Source organism: Chinchilla lanigera, unplaced genomic scaffold (assembly GCF_000276665.1).
Source record: "Chinchilla lanigera isolate Chin_1 unplaced genomic scaffold, ChiLan1.0 scaffold00003, whole genome shotgun sequence".
Taxonomy (NCBI): Eukaryota; Metazoa; Chordata; class Mammalia; order Rodentia; family Chinchillidae; genus Chinchilla; species Chinchilla lanigera.
The window spans coordinates 24,447,453-24,453,452 of NW_004955404.1; positions in this window are offsets into that span (position 1 = coordinate 24,447,453).

Here is a 6,000-nt window from a genome sequence, read left to right on the forward strand (position 1 = left end):
TTTATTGACCCCCTCACTAGATATCATACAGAGGTTCTAAAGCTACAAAGAGCAGAGTAGATTTTGTTAATCTGAATTTTAGGTTATGTAGAGGATTACAGATCATAAAACTAAAACTGTGTAGGGCATACCATAAAAGTGAGTAATGAAAAGTTATAAATGAAATAAAATGGAGTGTGGTGTGATGATCCTGTCTGTAGTTGGTCAGGGTCGTTCTTTCTGAGATGACAATTGAAATGAGCAAGACAATTTAAGGATATGTACAGTAGAAGATTTAGAAGAAAAGAGATATTAGGAAATAAATTATCAAGTGCAAAACTTCCTAACTTATAATTGAGCTGGAACATTTAAAGATTAGAAAGAAGTTCATAGTGACTAGAAAATGAAAATAGACAAAAATAAGGCGGAATAGAGAAACCATACAGTATTCGGTGAAGATAGAGAGGGACTGAGATTTTATTTCAAGTATAAGAAAAATTATAAGGCAAAAATGATATATATAAGTAGTACATGTTTAATCGTTCTGGTTTCTTTAGGAATAATTAGTTGTAAAAGACAAAAATAAAAGGCCTAGACTTACTGTTACAATTTGGATAAGATGACGGTGTTTTGGACAATATTTGTAGCAGTGGAGACAGACAGAAATGGTGAGCTGAGAATGATATTGTTGTTGTGAGGACAAAGGAAAGAAAAGAACAATTCTGTGGTGTTTTTTTTTTCTTTATTAACTGACTTGGTGATGCCTTTTAATGAGAAGGTTGGAAAAAGCACAGTATATTTGCAATGTCAAATTACGTGTGTTGGGTAGTTTGTGAACAGGAAAATACAGAGCTCAGGAAGTTAAAAGAGTAAAGCATAGATATGGAATTCAACATTTTTTGTGATGGTTATTAATAACTATATTTTTCTTATTCTAAAGTAAAGCTTTGGTTGCTTTTCACCGGTATATATTACTTTTAGTGCAGGTTTATTTAAAGTGGATTGTAAACTTGATTTTAGGTACAACTAATGTTGAAACAGGCATAAAATATTTATATAATATCTGTACACTTCCCCCAAACTAGGAGCATATGTAAACATAGTAAATTTTTTTCCTGAAAAACAATTGAAATACATAAATTATGTAAAAACACTTCATGTGACATAAAAGTACAATTATGTGTTATATTGAAATGCTTAAACTTTTTAATAAGCTTATTTCTTCATAATAATTAAGCAATTAATTTAATCCATTAAATTCAATGACCAAAATAGAATTTTTTTTGAAGAGGAAAGGTTTCTGGCAAAGTTAGATTAACTTTAGAAACTAGTAATAACACAAAAGTGAAGATAGAACTATATTTGGAATAGATAGTTAAGGCGGGCTCTTTTGGGGGTGACTTCTATTTTGTCTTTACTTGAATAAAAAGTTTGTGGTCTGAAGCCCCTTATTTCAATATTCAGTCAAAACTTTGAGAAAATGTCACAAATTTTAAAAATTTGTATTTTCTTCATATAACAGTGTACTCTCACATGCTATTTATTATTTTCATTATTAAGGTTTTCAGTCCCTGATGATCTAAGGATGATTGAATTTCATTGTCTATGTAAATGGGAATTATTTCTGTTACTTTACTACAGCTGTAATGAGAATATTAGGTTCAGACTTTCTACGAGGATAAATGTCTCTCTGATTAAGACTATCTGCAGCTTCATTCATTTCTGCATAAGCACAAGGCCAAGTTGTGGATAACTCTCTCAGTTTTAAAAAGAAATTTACAATGTGCATGACAGCATCATTTGGTATCTTCTTGTACAGCTTCCTGTTCCTGCAGAGTTCAGAGCTGCAAAACTTTTCCAGGAACTGCAAAGATGAGTTTACACTCAAGGTCCTGAATTCTGAATTGAATTCTCCTCTAGAGCTCTGAGTTCTAATGAACCTCAATCTAAGTATTTAAAAGGAGACTTTTGGACTAGAATGAAATTGTTAAAATCCTTTATTTTTTTTCTGTAAAGAGCCAGGTTAAAACTACTTTAGGCTTTATGAGCTAAGATCCAGTAGCTAGGATACATGTAGGTACACTACACAAATATATATTATGTAGATTGGTGAAAAAATAGGAAACAAATTTCCTAACATTTTTATTGACAATATTCAAAATGCTATTAAGGGTATACAAGTTTGAATTTATTATCCTTTTATGTATTACAACATAATATTTAAAAATTATCTTCAATTAATCCAGTGCTTAAAAATATAAAATGCATTCTTAGCTTACAGGAAGCATAAAATGAGGCAGAACTGATTTGGTCTGTGGGAGAGAGTTTGCAGTGTCTGAACTGGATTAACTTTAAGGCACCATAATAAAGCCAAAATTAGATTTTTATTATATGTTTATTAAAATGCCTTTAAAATATTTTGTAAATGAAATGCAATCTCAAAATTAGATAAGGTATTCATACAAATTCTTTTCCATTAACTCTGTCAATTAAAAAAATTACTAATGTATTTTACCAAAGTATATTCATAATTCCATACAAGTAGACTGGTAACAAAAATGAAAGATTTATCATATACACGGAAGAGAAATCAGAGTATATGTCCATCAACAAATGAATGGATAATGAAAATGTGGTATATACATGAACTGGGGTACTACTCTGCCTTAGAGAAAAATAAATATGAGTCATTTATACAAAAATGGATACACCTTGAGCCATAATGTTAAAATGAATAAACTAGACACACAAGTTTAAATATCACATGATATATCAAAATTATATTCGGTAGGTAAATTCTCTGAATCGTCAGTTTTCAATGAAACATCTGAGAATTAGAAAGTATTTGTCTAAAAATACATTGCTTAGTGGGAAAGCCAAAATTCAAAGCCACACCATAGGGAATTAAAAACAAATACTTTTTTTTTTGTTGGTTTTTTTTGTTTGTTTGTTTGTTTTTGGTTTTGGTTTTTCTGTGGTACCAGGAATTGAACTCACGACCTTGTACTTGCCAGGCAGGCGCTGTGCCGCTGAGCTAAATCCCCAGCCCCTAACAAATATGTTTTAACAGCACAACTCTGTAGCAGGCAATATGTTATCAGTTTTAGTGTTTATACCCCTAAAATTTCTCTGAGATTTTTGTGATATCCATGTTGTTTTTTTTTCTAGGAATTATAGATACTTGTACATAATCTTATCTTTTCTTCACATTTTCCCATACCTACCTTTAAGTAAATACAAATTTGCTTCAGATTCAATACAACTAAATTCATTCATTCCACTCAAAATACATATTCTACTTATTGGACAGTAATTAACACTTTGAGCTTTTAGTTCTCTTCTATACCTCTTCTAGGTAAGATTTGTTCAAAAATATTTTTTGTGGTACTGGATTTTAGCTATTCTATAATAGGAAAGGGAATGAAACCTCAAATTGTATAGCTGTAATGAGCAATAAAATGTCTAACTACAAAAAATTTGTGGCAAGATACATATTTTAAAAAGTAATGGCAGTATGAGAGCCTAAATAAATACATTTTTATGCTTGCGTTTTAGTGGGGATTTTTGATAGGAAAAATATTTCCTAGTGCTTCATATTATATACAAGTAGATTTAGTACAGAACGTTTACTTCTATAAAAATGTGGAAGTGATTTTAAAATTTATCTTAGTCAAAATTTGTCTTTTTTGACATTGTATATATATTTTGATAACAAAACTATGAGCTTATGGGTATACATGATGTTTTATGATACATGTCCATTATAGTAAGATAAAATCAAGGTAATTTACATATACGTCTCTGTATCTACTTAATTTGTGCCTGCATGGGGGAAGTGTTAGAAAATTCACAATCATGCTAGAAAATGAAAATGAACAATTTTACTTTTTTTTTCCACCTCCAAGTTGACTTACAGAATTGGGAGTTGAGGGGCAATTCAAACTTATTTGATAAGACAATTTTTTTCTCCACTTAAATCAATTATAAGATTGCACCAGGAAGTCTCATTGACTAGTTAGCTACTAAAGTCTTCAGTTTTCCTTGGCATAGCACCCAATTTGTGCGTGTATTTAGAATGTTATTACTATAGTAGTACCAGTAGCTCGTGCTTTTTGCAAGCCAGCTCAATGTAAACAGGGAGAGGATATCAGAACAAACGTGCCTCCCACAGTTAAGCTTTAATATAACCTGTGTTGACTCAGTTACTCATAGAACTGTGGTTCAGGATTCAAAATTTGAAGAGGTATTAAAAGCTGTGGCACCAAAAGTAAGTTTTCACTTTAAAATTTGGAGGACTGCATTAAGTAGCTTAACTAACTGTCTTTACAACAGGACTTCACATATTTCAAAAAATATTTTGAATCTATGCAAATGTATATTTCTGACACTTACTGACTTCACACACAGTTACTACCCTGTCTTCTACAGCACTTTTGTTTATTTGCTTTTCCAGAACACTTAATTAAAATTACAGTCAAAGGGGCCGGGGACTTAGCTCAGTGGCAAAGCGCCTGCCTGGCAAGCGCAAGGTCATGAGTTCGATCCCTGGTACCGGAAGAAAAAACAAAAAACAAACAAACAAAAAATAAATAAATAAATAAAAATAAAATTACAGTCAAGAAAAAGTAACTGTTGCCATAACAGTAAAACTCAAACTTTAGAAAATTGAATTTGCAGTGGTCTAGAAATAGTATGGATTATGTGTATCTAAATTGTACCAATAAACAATCAGAATTTTAAAAAGAGTAGCAGGCTTGATGGCAATTACATTTTGGGAAAATAGTAATCCAAACGGGAGTGTTAGTAATAAATAAAAGCCATTCCTTCAATTATTTTTAAATAGCTTTCAGGCATTCCTATGTCCAATTGTGTGTCATTTTCCATGAAGATCTTGGCCTTTCTTCAAATGTACCATCTGTTGAAGTACAGAATCACATCACTACTTTATGACCTAGTGATTCAAAATAGCTCTTCTCTTAGGAATTATAGAACATTCTGTGAAAGACTTTATTAATTCAGTCCTGGAAGATTCATCCATTTTGCCCAGTTTCATGACAACATTAACTATTCCCAACAGTGTGTATGTAAAAGAGGGTACAATTTAAAGTTGTTTCAGGCCTACTTTACTGAGTTGTCATGGACTTCATAATTCTAACAAAGAAACTGTTGGTGCTAATAAAGTGATAGCCAACAGCTGATTAATATGCAGTTTCTTAAATTGGGTGACTTTCTTACTCAACCTTTTAAACGTATTTATTTTCTTTAATTTAGTGTGTTAAAAAGCTGATTGATTTTCTATCTGAACTTATCACAGGGGACCAAACTTAATGAACAAAAGGTCAATTTATTCTTATTTTCTACTGTTTTGTTAAATCAGTAAGCAAATTCCACATATTAGAGAATTTACCTTCTATCCTCATTTAAAATAATGAATGTACTCATGTTCACAGTGATAAATAGGCAATTTTGATCTTAAGGATTTTAGGATGCTTTAGATTTAATTTACATTTCAAGTTTTCCCTAAGCAGGTATCTTATGTATCGGTATCCTCTCTACATATCTGGAAAATAATAGGTGATTAATGTTAATTTAGTTAGAGTTTATAAAAGTATTTTCTTTAATGCTTTGAAATATGGTTACAGAATGACAATGCAATCATCTTTATATTCACCAATATTTTAGACTTTATGCTTCTAAAAATCTTTTAGAAGTCACAAAGCATAAAGTTTGTTCATAAACACTCCTATTTCTAGATCTATTAAAATGATAAAGATGGGGCTGGGGATTTAGCTCAGCGGCAAAAGCGCCTGCCTGGCAAGTGCAAGGTCGTGAGTTCGGTTCCCGGTACTGGAGAAAAAGCCAAAAAATAAAAAAATAAAAAAAATTAAAAAATGATAAAGATATTCTGACATCAAAGATCTTTGTCTTTTTGAAACAGTACTTATAACATATCTGATATGTAAGCACAAAAAGAGACTTATATGACATTAAATTGAATATTTAGGAAACAATTCATAGTGC